This window comes from Oryzias melastigma, linkage group LG3 (assembly GCF_002922805.2).
Source record: "Oryzias melastigma strain HK-1 linkage group LG3, ASM292280v2, whole genome shotgun sequence".
Lineage (NCBI taxonomy): Eukaryota > Metazoa > Chordata > Actinopteri > Beloniformes > Adrianichthyidae > Oryzias > Oryzias melastigma.
Genome location: NC_050514.1, coordinates 9,188,337 through 9,204,471, shown reverse-complemented (window position 1 = coordinate 9,204,471; position 16,135 = coordinate 9,188,337). Strand labels below are relative to the sequence as shown.

General features: G+C 40.7%; 1 non-coding gene and 1 pseudogene across 1 annotated transcript; both read right to left on the bottom strand.

The window, feature by feature from the left end:
• Positions 1-14,885: 14,885 nt before the first annotated feature.
• LOC112140311 lies at positions 14,886-15,111 on the bottom strand (annotated as a pseudogene).
• Positions 15,112-15,701: 590 nt separating this feature from the next.
• On the bottom strand, positions 15,702-15,891 carry LOC112140309. The gene has a single exon (XR_002918149.1). It is a non-coding gene; the product is annotated as a U2 spliceosomal RNA (small nuclear RNA).
• Between the last annotated feature and the right edge of the window lie 244 nt (positions 15,892-16,135).

The following is a 16,135-nucleotide window of genomic DNA, read 5'->3' as shown; positions in this document are numbered from 1 at the left end:
TAATTAATTGAAGCACTTAAAATTATATTTATTGCCATTATTATGTGTGTTTTAAGGATTTTACCTATTGACTGCTGACTGACAAAATGGAAAAATGATAAAAATTGGAAAAATAATCCCAAGTAACAGTCTGAGTAAAACAGCCTTCATTTTTGGATGCTCAGCCCTTTTCAAGTGAGAGAAAAGTGCACAAAAAATTAGGTCAATTTTGAGAGAGGCTGTAAAACATTATATTGATCATCCTTTGGTGTGACGTTCTTTTGGAGGTAGATAACTGTCACCACTTGACTTATTTAATATTTGTTCTGTTTACAACAATTCTGCACTAAGTAGTGTCACTGCTGATCATGTTTACTATTGTTAACATTGAATCTGACAGATAATTCCAATTCAGTTGTTGTCAATGTTTGTCAAAGACATAGTTTTACTGATTTCAACAATGTTGCACAAAAGTGTCTATAATTTGTTGCACAAAATAAGAAAAGTTGTTTAGTATGATTGTGTTTAAGGTAAAAAAGATAAATGGGGATATATTTCCCCCCCAAAACATGTTCTATATAATGGTAGTTATTAGAGAGGATTTTTACCAATTATCGCAGTATCGCGATATTATCGATATCGTGAGCCATGTATCGCGTATCGTATCGTATCGTGAGGTACCCAGTGATTCCCAGCCCTAGTTAAAACAAGTCCGGTCGAACCTTTTTAATATAATTTGTTCCACATACTTTCACCACTAGATGGCGCATGTTAAATACAAATTAGAAAACCAAAGTAAATGTGTAAATATTTGGGGCTGTTACACTCCCACCAATGACTTGTGATTCATAGAACTAAATATTGCCCTTAAACTTATGAACTAATTATGTTAACATGGACTGAATTGTGAACTTTCAATTGATTTTTTAATTTATTATTCTATTATTTATATTATTAAGTATCAAGTATCTTTAACCTGCTTCTAACAGGACAACTGTTTTCTTGCATTCCTTTACTTCTTTTGCAAGGCGCTTGAGTCTGGCAATGGCTTTAATCATTCTTGACCAGTCTGAGAACTTGTGCAAGTGATCCAGAAGTGATCTTTCTTCTTTAGCTTGCGTCTGTAGCACTTGAACTTCTTGACTTCTGGATCACTGCTCGATAACTCTCCCATCTTGATTTCACCGCTGGACACGACTTTCTACCAAAGAAGATCTGGGCCTTTAAACCAGTTTGAGTCAATAAGTTGTTCAGCTGTAAGACCTCTGGAGGCATGGTCTGCCGGGTTATCTTCAGAAGTCACATACCTCCACTGTGCAGACTCTGTGCTTTGTTTGATGTGTTCAACTCTGTTTGCAACGAACACATGGAACCTCCTGGCTTCATTAGCTATGTATCCGAGGACGACCTTTGAATCTGTCCAGTAGGTTTCTTGTGAGAGTTCAACTTCCAGTTCCCTTTTCAGCATATCACCGGTGCGAACAGCAACTACAGCAGCTGACAACTCAAGTCGTGGAATGGTTGTGACCTTTGATGGTGGAACTCTTGATCTTCCCATCACCAGAGAGCAGTGGACTTCACCATATGGGCTGACTGCTCTGAGGTAAGTACACATGTCATATCCAGATGAGCTAGCATCGGAGAAATGGTGGAGTTCATAATGCTCTTCCTTGAAGTCATTTGGAGTGAAGCATCTTTGGATTCTTACCTTTGCTAAATTCTTCAGATCAAGCAGCCAAGTTTCCCACTGAAGTCGAAGACTTTCAGGTAAAGTGTCGTCCCAGCTTAGTTTATCTCGACACATCTGCTGCAGGATCTGTTTTCCTATAAAAGGTGACACAAATCCAAGTGGATCAAACACAGAGGCAACTTCGAGTGAGTGGATTTTCCTTAACAGTCACTCTGAACTGGAACTGGTCTGATTCTAGTTGATGTCTTGCTCAGGAACCTTTTCAGCATCACCGTGAGCAATGATTTCTTCCATGAACCTTTTGTAGTCCATGTAGTATTGCTTGTTTCTTCTCAGCTTTCTTTCCAAGCATCTGAGTCGATGTATGGCACATGATTTGTTGTCAGGTAGGTTAGGATTGTCACTCTTAAATGAAACTGGCATCTCAAAATGTCCATCCTCTTTGAGCCTGATGCCTTCCTTCATTTTAGTCAGGAACCTGAGGTCTTCTTGGGAGATTTTAACATCTTCTGCAGCACTTTCCATGAAATCAGACTCCAGCAGCTTGATCACATTAGCAGGTGAGACCATTTCTTTTATTTAAGTTCTACACACATAATGCATTTCACTGGTGAACTTTGAAGATGGTTGAACACTTAGAACCACTTGCTTCATGATGACTTGGTGGCTTACTCCAAAGGCATCTCCATAATCAAGACATGGATTGCCAAAGCTGACGATACTCCAGATCAGTTCTTTGTCCAAAGGGCTGATTTTCTTTGCCAGACACCACCTGTCGGGGAACAAGTGCTTGTGGACAATTATAACCAATCAAAAGGCCAATATCACAGCTTTGGGGTGGAGCAATTTTATCTGCAATGTGTTCAAAATGGGGCCACGCCTTAGCAGTTTCTGCCGTTGGAATGTGATCACAACTCGCTGGAATGAAGTCTCCGCCATAAGTCACTGGCAGGGGAATGATCTTTTTTGAGTGAAATCCTGTTGTAAACTAGAAAGCTTGTGGCAGGTAACAACAGTGTTTCTTGAGGACATTGCAGTAAGCTTTAGGTGAACTGGTTCGCTTACAGTGTGCAGAGCTTTTGCTGTTTCTTGCATGATTAAGGTCGTGTCACTCTGTGTATCAACGAGTGTATACACTAGAACTTCACGCTCTGGCTCACTTTCAGCTGAAACCCACACTGGAACGATAGAGGATATGTGAGTATCTTTCACATTCTGCATCACTCTGTTAGAAGTTGCTTCACTTGTTTGTGTGAGATTGGTGTCTTGGGGAGTTTAATATGATTTTCTTGTTTCTGTTCCCTTAATTCTGGCTCTTGGCTTGTTAGGCTACCTCTGGCTCTTGTGCCAGAGTTTTGAATTTGGGAGGCAGGGCCAGAATCGCCCAATCCGTGGGGATTTGAGGTGTTTTACGATTGGAGGTAATTTGCATGTCCCAATGAGCTCTGGATATGCAAATATCAGGGGCGTAACTTTATTCTGGTCTCTGGATGTTTATTCTTAATGCTGAATTAACAACAAAATGGGTTTCTATTAAAAAAAGTTTGGACAACCCTATATGTGTGTGAATCCTATATGTGGCAAAATGAAACGCTTACCAAAGTCCACATAAACACAGAAAATGAATTCTCCAAGCTTTGACGGTTACACATGATTATTTCATGGATTTTAACCTCAAAGTAGTTGTGAATCTTCTTCTGGTAGGAATAAAGGTTTGATTACACACATGTAATAACAGACCATTTTTCTGAAGCTGTGAAGAGATGTTTTACATGTTCGATCCAATTAACAAAAGTCCTGTCTTTTAAAACATGAGAAAAGTTACGAAGGGTCACATGTTTCAAACAAAGGAGTCTGCACGGTGGCGCAGTGGTTAGCGCTCTCGCCTTACAGCGAGAAGGCCCCGGTTCGACTCCCGGCTGGGACCTTTCTGTGTGGAGTTTGCATGTTCTCCCCGTGCATGCGTGGGTTTTCACCGGGGACTCCCTCCCACCGTCCAAAAACATGCTTCGTAGGTTAATTGGTGACTCTAAATTGCCCCTAGGTATGAATGTGTGAGTGAATGGGTGTGTGATTGAGGCCCTGCGACAGACTGGCGACCTGTCCAGGGTGTACCCCGCCTTCGCCCATCAGTAGCCGGGTTAGGCTCCGGCACCCCCGCGACCCCGAAAGGGAAGAAGCGGACAAGAAAATGGATGGATGGATGGAGTCTGAGTGTCTGTCGGGAATGCTTGCAGACTCTCCAGGGGGTCAACCTGCTGGAACTAAAAGATCCTTTGATGGTGGCAGGTTGAAATTAACCAGTTATGAATGCAAAATAGCCAGGGTTCTGGCCCAGTTATCAAGAGTTTAATTACTTAACATCCGAGTGGGAAATAGAGGTTTTAGACAACTTTATTGCCCCTCTGCTGGGAGAGGAACTCTGTCATCTTAAGAAGAGGCACTCCAAATAAAAGTTGGGTGACCAAATGGTCAACACAGGTTATCACGGCTGTTTCCAAGGGTGGAATGCTACAACTGCCATACCGCTCTTCAAGAACTGTCCATGCTGCATTAGAAGCAGATTCTGAGCCAAGCAAAAAGTAACTTTCTATGGCTTTCCTTGCAGATCCACTCACATACTTCCGCAAGTAGTATGTCTTCTCTTCAGCTGTTATACCTTTCCTGTCAATCAGAGTCAGAAATGAAATCTTCCAGTCATTGCGCCTGAGTAGGTCACCACTGAAAATAGTTGGATCTGGGACTGAGATACGGTTCGTGTTGAGAGATTCTGCGAAAGCTCTTACCAGCTCTGTTGTATTAACTCCTTGAGTGGGGATCGCATTTTGAGGAATGAAAGCTAGTCTGAGAGGTAAGCTATTCTTTTCTGGCTTAACCTCCTTTTCTTTAACAGAAATGTGCTTGTGGAGCAGATCATGTGTCTTCATCTGAACTTTCACTCTGCTCATACACTCGTCTTGCTTTAGTTGCTTGAAGCTTTTTTATTGTCTCCATCCGCTCCACTTCTCTGCGCTTTGCATCCAGCTCTCTTTGCTTCTGTGCAATTTCTGCTTCTTGTTTTTCTATTTCCCTTATTTGGTTTTCTTGTTCCAGCAGAACTTCCAAGGCAACTTAATTTGCAGCAATTTCAGCTGCTGCCTCTTGTCTCTTGCTAGAGTGCCTGCTTGAACACCTGGATGAGGTTCTTGGACTGTGGTGAGATTTGACACTTGACCTTGTAGAAGCAGCAGACTTAAACACCTACTTTATGTCCTTCTAAACTTCTTTGTCCTATTGACCTTTATTTCTTAATGTTTGGGACCTTTCAGCTGCTTCCATGTTCAGTGTATCACAAGTATCCATCCTGCGTCTTGTGTCATTGGCAGGAGAATCAATGCGAGTTAAATCATCATATGCAGCACAAGCAGTGGTTGCAGAACTTGTTCCTTTGGTGACATGTTCATCCAGAAGCTCCTTTGAGCATTGTTCATCTATAGCTTTCCTTGCCTCTTTAATGACAGCCCTCCACTTCTCATTGCACGTGCTGAAACGATGTGCGGTCTTCTTTACCTGCTCATCATGCAGCTCTGCCCTTTTTCAGTTAGCTTACGGACTCTTTGCCTCCTTCGTGCAGGAAGTGGGGATATCATCTTCAGTGCAATCAGCTTGTGATGGTTGCTCATTTAGCTTGAATGCCATATCACCATCTTCACCATGCTCAAACATCTAGTCTTGACATTTTTTGGCTTAGATTTGAGCTTAAAGAATTAAAGTAAGGATTTTAGAAATAACTCAATGTTAGTTTAGGTAACTACACCTTTAACTTAACTAGACTGCCTTAATATTCTTTTTATGTAATTTAAAATATAAACTTAAATCACTGTGTGCATTAAGCAACCATTAAATATCTTAATTAAACCAATATAACATCTTGTTACTGCAAAACACCATGAACAGTATGCAGGTTACTTAGCAAAACAAATTTGCATAATTCACTTCAACTTGAAAAGGAAAATAAAAACTATAATTACCTCAGTCCTTTTGCTTAAAATGGAAACAAAAATTATCCTATTTCTCATTGCAGACTCGTCTTATTTGTCATATTTCAACATTCATCTTGGGGAACCTGAAGTTGTCGAGTGTTGTGCATTGGCCGTGCCGAGTGGTGGCGCTGTTGTCCCTCTCGAGCCTGGCGCTGGCATGGCTTGTCTCATATCGTCTACCCATGCGGAGCAGAAGAGTTCTCACTGTAGCAAAATTAGCATGAGCACGATGATTTTAAAACAGGGTTTATTCGGTCTTCACATCCCGTGAGTACTGACAGCAAAGAAACACAAAAAAAGCATAAAAATCAATTCAACAGCTTACAATTTACAAAAACTTAAATACAAAATAAAAGCACACAAACCTCATGGGCTGGCATCCACGAGGGGCTAATTGCTTATTTGGCTCAAATCTTTTTCTCTTTCCTTTACAAAATAAATAAACATAATAAACAAATAGTTTCATTGATAATTATTTAACATCTTTTGTCTGATTAATACAGATCTTACCGCAGAACTTTGCGTGTCTGCAGCAGCGCGCATCTAGCAAGGTGTGTGCGCAGTTAAAACGAGTCCGGGCGGAACCTTTTTAATATAATTTGTTCCACATACTTTCACCACTAGATGGCGCATGTTAAATACAAATTAGAACACCAAAATAAATGTGTAAATATTTGGGGCTGTTACATGTAGGTCTGTGTCTATCACTACACCCAGGTTTCTGGCCTGGTTGGTAGTTTTTAGTTGAGTAGTTTGAAGCTCTGTAGTGATGTCCAACCTTTCTTCTTTAGCCCCAAAGACAATAACCTCAGTTTTGTTTTTGTTTAATTGAAGTAAGTTGTGACACATCCAGTCATTAATGTCCTCAATGCATTTACCAAGAACATGTACAGGGCCTTGGTCTCCTGGTGTCAGTCTAATATATATCTGTGTGTCATCTGCATAGCTATGGTAACTAATGTTGTTGCTCTTTATAACCTGGGCCAGTGGGAGCATGTAGATGTTAAATAGAAGTGGTCCCAGGATGGAGCCTTGGGGCACTCCACATGTAATTTCTATTGGCTCAGAAGTGAAGTTACCAATTGACACAAAATATTTCCTGTTTTCTAAGTACGTTTTGAAGCAGTTTAGTACTGGCCCAGTGAGACCCACCCAGTTTTCCAGTCGTCTCAGTAGTATTGAGTGGTCGACTGTATCAAACGCAGCACTGAGATCCAGTAAAACTAGCACTGACATATTTCCACTGTCTGTATTCAAACGTATGTCATTAGTCACTCTGGTCAGAGCCGTTTCAGTGCTGTGGTTCTGTCTGAAGCCGGACTGGAAGACATCATAGTAGTTGTTTTTTTATTAGGAATTCATTTAGCTGATGGAACACAGCTTTTTCAATGATCTTACTTAAAAATGGCAGGTTTGATATCGGTCTGTAGTTGTTGATTTGAGTTTTGTCTAGACTGTCCTTTTTTAGGAGAGGTTTGATTACAGCTGTTTTCAGTGGTTCTGGGAAAACACCAGATGTTAATGACAAGTTCACAATCTGGAGCAGGGCTGGTTCCAGGATCTTTGAAACTTTTTTGAAAAACCTTGTGGGTATAATATCCAGACAGCAGGAGGAGGAGTTCAGTTGACATAGAATGTCCTGCAGTTCTTTACTGTTTATGGGTTGAAACTGAGCCATTGGGTTTATACTGGTTTCTAGTGGATAGGGTTCATATCCTGAACTTGTAGTTGATGAAACAATTGTTTGTCTAATGTTTTTTTTATTTTATCCCTGAAGAACTTGGCAAAATCATTACAGGCTTTGGTGGAGTAAAGTTCTGGTGCCACTGACACAGGGGGTTTTGTCAACCTGTCGGCTATATTAAATAAGGCCCATGGTAATAATGTCAGAAAAATAGGACTTTCTTGCATTGCTTAGTTGTAAATTATATAAGTGAAGTTTCTCTTTATAGATGTCGTAATTAACCTGTAGTTTAAATTTTCTCCATCTGCGTTCATATTTCCGACATTCTCTTTTTCCGTTCTTTACGAGAATGGAATTTCTCCATGGAGATTTTTTCCTACCAGAGATCACCTCCACCTTACTAGGAGCATAACTATCCATGATATTTGACATGTTGGAATTAAAGCTCCCTGAGAGGGGAGGAGTCAGAGAAAATCTGATTGAACATCTCACTAATATTTTCAGTTATATACCGTTTTGTGATCTCCTCCCTCAAAACATTTGTGTGTACTGGAATTGTGCTCTCACAGAAAACACAGCAGTGATCAGACAGACCTAAATCACATACAGTAACCTTAGAGATGTTCAGACCTTTGGAAATCAATAAATCAAGAATATTCCCTCTGTTGTGTGTGGGCTCTGTTACATGTTGAGTCAACCCGAAATTGTCCAGAGTGTTTATCAGGTCCTTAGTCCCTTTGTTCTCTAGATTTCCATAATGGATGTTAAAATCTCCAGCCATGATTATACAGTCAAAATCAAGACAAATTATAGACAGCAGTTCACTAAACTCAAGGTTAAATTCTGGACTGCATCTAGGTGGGCAATAGATATTAATAAATATAGTTTTGAGTGAGGTCTTCAGCTGTAGGGCTACATATTCAGAACATGGAAAGTTTCCAAAAGATAACTTTTTACACTGAAACATTTCATTGAACAAAACTGCAACCGCCCCGCCCTTTCTGCTTGTTCTTTCCTCACTGATAACACCATAATTGGGAGGAGCTGACTCTGTGAGAACTGCACCCCTACTATTCTCATCTAACCAGGTTTCAACTAAAAACATAAAATCAACTTTGTTCTCAGTGATAAAATCATTCATTAAAATTGTTTTTCCTGCTAAAGACCTGACATTTAAAAGTGCAAACTTGAGAGGTCTAAGAGTAATAATATTTTCATTTACCTTCTGTTTCTGGAAATGCGCAGAGGAAATGTTTACCTCTTTTAAAGTCCTTTGTTTGCGTTTTGGCCAGATTACATTCCTCCTGTTAGTGACAAGTACAGAAATGGTGTGTGTTTCTAGAGAACAGGGTCCCAGGTTTTTCTGGAGAACATCATGACTGTTGGTATTTCCACAGCCTGGACCCTCAACACATCAAACATCTGACTGCAGGGACAGGATATGATGTTGTACAGGAGAGGGTGGGCCTTTACGTCGTCCCTTCGAACGTTCTGGTGACAGAGTTATGGGGGACAAAAATGGATTGGCCAGAGGGGTAGATCGAAGCCCAATCCCGACTCACTCCATCATCTGCTCTGTGAATATCAGGTGGGGTGAAGAGGGGGAAGAGGGGGAGGGGGAACCGTCAGGAGTTTGTTGGTTTGGTGGTGTTTGGGAGGGTCCATCGTCCTCGTTGTTTTTCCTCTTCCGGTGCTCGGAGGCAGGTTTCCAGTTTTTGATGTTTTCCTCCAGTGGGGACAGCTCCGTTCCTCATGTGGATCCAGTCTGTGTCTGGCCTTGACACTGAGATAAATTTAACTCAGTCTTGGAATGACGCAGGAAGTAAAAACAGATTCAAGGAGAACAGTTTAACTCCTGATTTGTTTAAACTGAATCCATTTTCTTTAAAAAGATGTTTGCATCTTTCCTCTCCTCCTCGAATTGTTGGAATGGGACCGCTGATTAAGACAGCTGCATTTATGGAGCTCACAGTTCTTATCAGTCCAGTGAAGCCTTGCTTTAAAACTTCAGATTTTTGAAGACAGTTAACAGAAATTAAAACGGCTGTGGATGACCAGCATGAACCTGAAGTGACTGAAAGGGGACACAATATGACTAAGGTCTGATCTCGATTCTCCTCTTAGCCCTTCCCCTTCGATTTTTTTCTCCATGTTTGCTCCAAATGGAAGGTGATGAAAAAATTGTGTCTAATGTTTTGGACGTGACTTTTATTCAATTACGTTATCAATATCTCCCGTCCACTAGCATTAGCGCAGAGCTTCCAGGGCTTGAATATATATATATAATAACAGCAGTTTTATAACTTTAAAAAGGTCTCACTACAACATAAAGTCGTTATTACTTGCGATTAGATGTGAACATCTGTGGTTCAGAGTGCATCCACGTGAAGAAAAGCAATTCTTAGAGCAACATGGTTTACTCTCGTGATGGTGGACTTTAGACCCCTCTGTTTGGAGTGTCAAACTGGAAAAATAACAATTCCGGACACGACTTTGACTTTAACTGCCTCTTCAAATCCAGGGGGAGGGCTAAGGGAAAGGGAGAAGGGGAGTATTCAGATCAGGCCTAAACCTCCACTGAAATACCAAACTAAATCACAAAATCCGCGCTCCAACAGTGTGATAATGACATAAAATGTTAATAATTTCAGCTTCTGGGGATAAAAGCTGATGGATCTGTGTTTAAAGTACTATCATCTGTATGAAACTTGATAGATGTTTATTCTGCCTGCATCACAATGCCAAAATAAAGAGCCTACCGTGTTTCATGGCTTTGGGTGTCTTTCAAGTCTAACAATTAATTGTTTACATATAAAAATGACACTTGTATCACTTTCACCAACACGGCTCATATAGCTGAGTAGTTATCGCTTAGTAGTTTGTTTTAAATTTTTCGGTAATTTCCATATTGTTTAAAGATAAAAAAAAACACAGAAAATATATTTTTGTTGCCTTTCTCCAACTGTGAGCCCCTGCTTCTCAAAAATCATGTGCATGTCCCTGCTCAGCATGGAGCTCTCTCTAATGCTGATCCGCGGGTTTTTAATTAAAACCCGCACTCCGTCATTTTTAATTTTCATTTGAGCCGCTCCACAGAGACAAAGGTCCTCCCAGCACTTGTATGATTTCTGAGTTTACCTGGTTTAAAAAGGATAACATACTTTGAGATCTGATTAGAGAATTAATGCTTCTTACATTTATAGTGGCGAAATTGAGAGTCATAATTAAAATATGCGTGTACATGATTTGAAATAAGTTAAAAATCAAATCAAATCAAATCAAATCAAACTTTATTTGTATAGCACTTTTTTGAAAAAATGAATTTCATTCAAAGTGCTTAACATAAAAAAAAAAATAAAAATAAAAAATAAAAAATAATATAGCATTTTAAAAGCAAAAGATAATACCCACAAGCCCCACCCTTCCACACACACGCACAAAAACAAACACACATCGACATATCGCCACACCATGAAAGAAAAAAATAAATGAATGAATAAATAAATACTAAAAGGATCTAAACATAACTCTAGAAATCTGGCTTGGTACTGCAGTGAGGAAACAATATTTTTGGGACTTGTCCACACCAGTGACCCCCCCAATCAAGTTCACAGAGTACGCTACCACAGGACCCCCCAGATCTGAGCAGAGAGCCAGACCCGGGAGATCCCGCTGCAGCGACCCCGTTCACTGAGAAAGGTCATCACTGATGTGGAGGATCCCTCAGAGGAAGACACTGGAGTTAAAAATGTAAAAGGAGTAAAATAGATTAAAATGAATAAATAAATAAAATAAAAAATAAAAAACATAAAAACATAAAAAGACAAGGAAAAAAAAATATATATATATATATATATATACACATACATAAAATACAAAAAAATTAAAAAATAGCCGACATAATTCAGTAAAAAATAAATAAATATTGATTAAGTAAAAGTAGAGGATAAAAGAAAATATCAAATCAACTAAAAGCCAGGTTAAAAAGGTAGGTCTTGAGCCTCCCTTTAAAAACATGAACAGTCTCTGCGGCCCTCAGGCTCTCTGGGAGGCTGTTCCACAGGCGAGGTCCATAATAACTGAATGAGGCCTCGCCGTATGTTTTAGTTCTAACTTTTGGTACAACCAGAAGGCCTGTTCCAGAGGACCTCAGGCTTCGCGAGGGCTCATACCTTAAAATCATATTAGATAAATAAGAGGGCCCAATACCGTAAAAACATTTATAAACCAATAAAAGAATTTTAAAATCAATTCTGAATTTCACAGGGAGCCAATGCAGCGATTTTAAAATCGGTGTAATGTGTTCCCGCCCCCTGGTCCTCGTCAGCACGCGTGCGGCTGAGTTTTGTAGTAGTTGAAGGTTTGATATCCTTTTTCTGGGAAGACCAGAGAGCAGGGCATTACAGTAATCTAGTCTACTTGAAATAAAAGCATGCATTAGCACCTCTGTGCTGGCAAGAGAGAGGAATGGGCGGACTCTGGCTATATTTTTAAGATGATAAAAAGAGAGTGGTAAGGCAAAGAAATCTACTTTTTAAATAATTTCAGGAAAATCAAGTTCATGTTTTACATCAGCTGAGGATAAAATCGGATTCTATGAATTAAGTTCCTGATTCTGGGAGTGAATCTCCATTGCCATCATGGTTGAGGCTTTGGGTGTGGACTGAAGAGCAACTGTTAAAAGGGAGATTTCATTTGGGAGATTTCAGTCTGGGGGGAAGAGTCTTGACTCGTCTGTAGCAGAGTTTTCTGATTCACTTTGAACTCTACCTCTTCTTTCAAAGACTATTTATGAATCTGGAGGCATTTCATTTGCTGATCTTTTTATGTATTGGGGTTCACTCTGCTCTATGTCTTGTTCCTTTTTATCCCTCCCTGCTTGCTTAAAAAAAGTCTGCGTCCTTATTTTTATCATTTCCCACCAGTTTGAGGGTGAGTCAAAAAGGTCCTGAAGGGTTTGCCATTGTCTGTATTTCTCTTTATACTGGTTTACTACTTCCTGGTCTTCTAAAAGTGAGGTATTTAATTTCCAGAGGCCTTTCCCAGTTTTGATATTTAGGGGAAGTCTAAGCGTGCATGTGAGCATGTGATGGTCGGAAAAAAACACAGGAACCCGATAGGCATCACTTGGGGACCAGTCTCTGGTAAAAATATAGTCGATACGTGAGGCTTTTGACCCATCGCTGGCAAACCAAGTAAAGCCGGCCTCTCCGGGGTGGATTGTTTTGAACACATCTAACAATTTAAAATCCTTACATATGCCTTGTAATAAGCTGGATGTTTTGTCTACCTTAAAATCAGTCATTACAGATTTTCTGTCTGCTCTACTAAGAATGCAATTAAAATCTCCGCCTACTAGTAGTGGTACTCGTCCTAGCAGGGAGAATCTGAGTTCCTCTAAGAGGTTGTGTCTGTCATTTTTATCGTTGGGGGCATAAATATTTAGAAGATTAAAATCTTGATCCATATAAGTTAGCTGTGCTAAAAGGGCTCTGCCTGCTCTCACAACAGTGGTACCCCTTACAGCAACCCTTGGGTTTTTGATTAGAATTGCGACTCCATCATTTTTATTTTCATTTGATCCACTCCACAAGGAGCTTCCAGGCCACAACTTTTCCCAGTTTCTATAGTGCTTCTGGAAGGGTATCCCACACTCCTTTAGCAGAGTGATGTCTGAATCAATATTATTAAGAAAGGATAAGACACTCTGCGCTCTTATGGGTGACTTAATGCTTCTTACATTTATGGTGGAAAAGGTGAGGGCCATGATTAGAAAAAATGTGGGGCATCACAGACAAATAGGTTTGTAAGAGTTGTCTCATCAGGGAATTTCTAAAGACTGTGATTCATCTTTATACTCACCTGAGGAAAAATCTGGCTGTTTGGGGATGTTTCTGGTTCTGGACGTCAGTCGTTGTTGTAGGCCTGCATCAGGCATTAAAGCTGTTGGGGTGGATTGGAATGCCACGGTTAAAAAGGAGACTTCATTTGGAGAGTCTGGGGGGAACAGTCTGGACTCTTCTGTTGAGGGTGTTTCTGAATCTCCTCCCACTCTACCTCTCTTCTCAGCTATCAGGTCTGAGTGGGTGGATAGTTCATCAGCTGGTCTTTTTGTCTGTTGTGTTTCAGTCTGAGTCATTTCCTGTACTTCTAAATCATTTTCTCTCTTTTGTCCTGCTTCGTCTTCTGTTTCTCTCTCACCTGTGGGGGTAGGCTGGCTCCCTCCCTCTCTCTGCATTTCATTTACAGAGACTCAGTCCAGACAGTCACAGCAAATGACATCAATAGAGCTGGTTTCGTATCAAATATAATACAGTCAATCATCGAGTCAGCTTGGAGGTTTGAAGAAGGAAGCTCCATCTCTTCAACTAAGGCCAGCTGTTGTTTTGGGGCCTGGCCACCTTTCAGTTTGTTAGCAAAGGATTTTGGACAATTTCTAAACAGGTGATTTGATTCCCCACATAGATTACACCTCATGCCATTTGGGCACTCTGCAAAGGTGTGTCCAATTTCTTTGCATTTGCCATAGAAGATCTTCTGGCAATTCTCTACCAGGTGACCCTCCTCACCACACTTGCGGCAAAGTTTGGGCTGACCCTGGTAATAGATAAAGCCCTGATTTTCCCCCAGGACCAAGACAGATGAAAGGTGTTTTAGTACCTAATTTCCGGTTGAGTCTTACCATAGTTGGACTGGGATTCTCCATGAGCAGTTCCATATTCCATCGAGGTCTCTAACTTTGCTTGCTTGACCTTTAACAGTACAATGCCGTCCCAGCCACCACACAATATCTTCTGCATTCACCGTTTCATTAAACATTTTAACAATGACAGTTTTAAGAGAGTTGTCCGTCAGCTTTTCAATTTCAAAATTTACAAATTTATCTTTTACATTTTCAAGTCTTTGCCAAAAATCGTTTAACAATTTTGCATTAGCAAAACTTACATCAAAGCCCTTGTTGGACGGTAGGGTCAAGATGCAGTTCAGGTCTTAAGGTTTGAATTGGAGAAATTTTTGTATAAAGGTTCTAGAAAAGTCAAGGTGTCCAAAGGGGGGGGCATGGTTAGGGAAAGGTTTTTGGGGAAAGAGCACACTGTGGTGCCTCCTCAAGCCAGCAAGGAGTGCTGACATTGTGGAGGCCCCGCAGCCTGTGTGTGGGGGGAGAGGGGTACCTACCGTCAAAAGAAAGAAGGGAGAAAGTAAGTTGATAGGGAGTTGGAGGGAAGATTAAAGCATAGCACAGGATTGTTAGCCCAGACACAACTCTGGGAAACAATCAAAGGCTTCCAGAGAAAAGTACTGTTTGTGATATTTCCCCAGCTGGGTGTACACATACACTGTCAAAATTGAAAGAATCAACTGCCTAAGGGCTCGCTTGTGACTCTACCCTTGGAACGAAGATGTGTAGCTCTGACTGATAAGAACAGATACTACACTTGATCTTNACCGTCAACAGAGAAGAGGAGAGAAGGTAAGTCAATAAGGAAAAAGAGGGAAGATTAAAACATAGCACAGGATTGTTAGCCCAGACACCAGTCTGGGAAACAATCAAGGACTTCCAGAAAAGAACTGTTTGTGATATTTCTCCAGCTGGGTGTACGAATACACTGTCAAAAATGACAGAATCCACCACCCAAAGGAGGGATCGCAACTCTGCTCTTAGGACCAAGATGTGTAGCTCTGACTGATAAGAACAGATACTACACTTGATCTTAGCCAAAAGGCCGAGAAGCGATAACCAACCAGGAGACTCATCCATGAGCCCAACTCTTGCATTAGGATACTAGACTCATGGGTGTGTGTTAATAGGTGGGATTGGAGACCCACCTCAAATCCCAGCTCCCTACAAACACTTCACATGTCCTGATGTAAATAAAGACAGCAGCAAAAGGCCAGGAAAGTGTCTAGCTTACACAGGGATGTTGGTTAAAGAATGTAGGTCATACAAAAATCCAATTTGGGATTTCTTTCTGAGTACATGCACAATTTCACCCGAGACACACAAGTAGTTGAAGAGAAGTTGACTTACAGGCTTTAAGCTGACTGCATTCAACTGAATTGTGTTTCGCTTGCTAACTTGTTATATGTGAATGACGCAGGACCTTTAGAAGAACATGAATCCAAGCACCAGGCCCCCTCTTCTACTTCAAACTTTTGCACACTGAAGATGACATTCATGCTCTGCTGCAAGTGTAAAACTCTATCAAAGTTGTGGTGTTGACATTAGTTCTGCACTGTGGGAGTTGGATTCAGTATCTTAGAGAAGCTGTTCACCAAGTAGCCCTGTGCTTTCTGAATTCCATTCATTTTCTTTTGACACATTAAGGAAAGGGGCACTGTTCCCAGAAACACTGCAATACTGGGTCAATGCGTGGAGGGAAGAGAGCAAGCCCACCTTCACCTCCATTGTTCAAAAATCCGCTTAATATGTTGTCCTCACCTGGAGGACATATCAGATATTAAACTGATAAGAACAGATACTACACTTGATCTTAGCCAAAAGGCCGAGAAGCGATAACCAACCAGGAGACTCATCCATGAGCCCAACTCTTGCATTAGGATACTAGACTCATGGGTGTGTGTTAATAGGTGGGATTGGAGACCCACCTCAAATCCCAGCTCCCTACAAACACTTCACATGTCCTGATGTAAATAAAGACAGCAGCAAAACGCCAGGAAAGTGTCTAGCTTACACAGGGATGTCGGTTAAAAAATGTAGGTCATACAAAAATCCAATTTGGGATTTCTTTCCGAGTACAT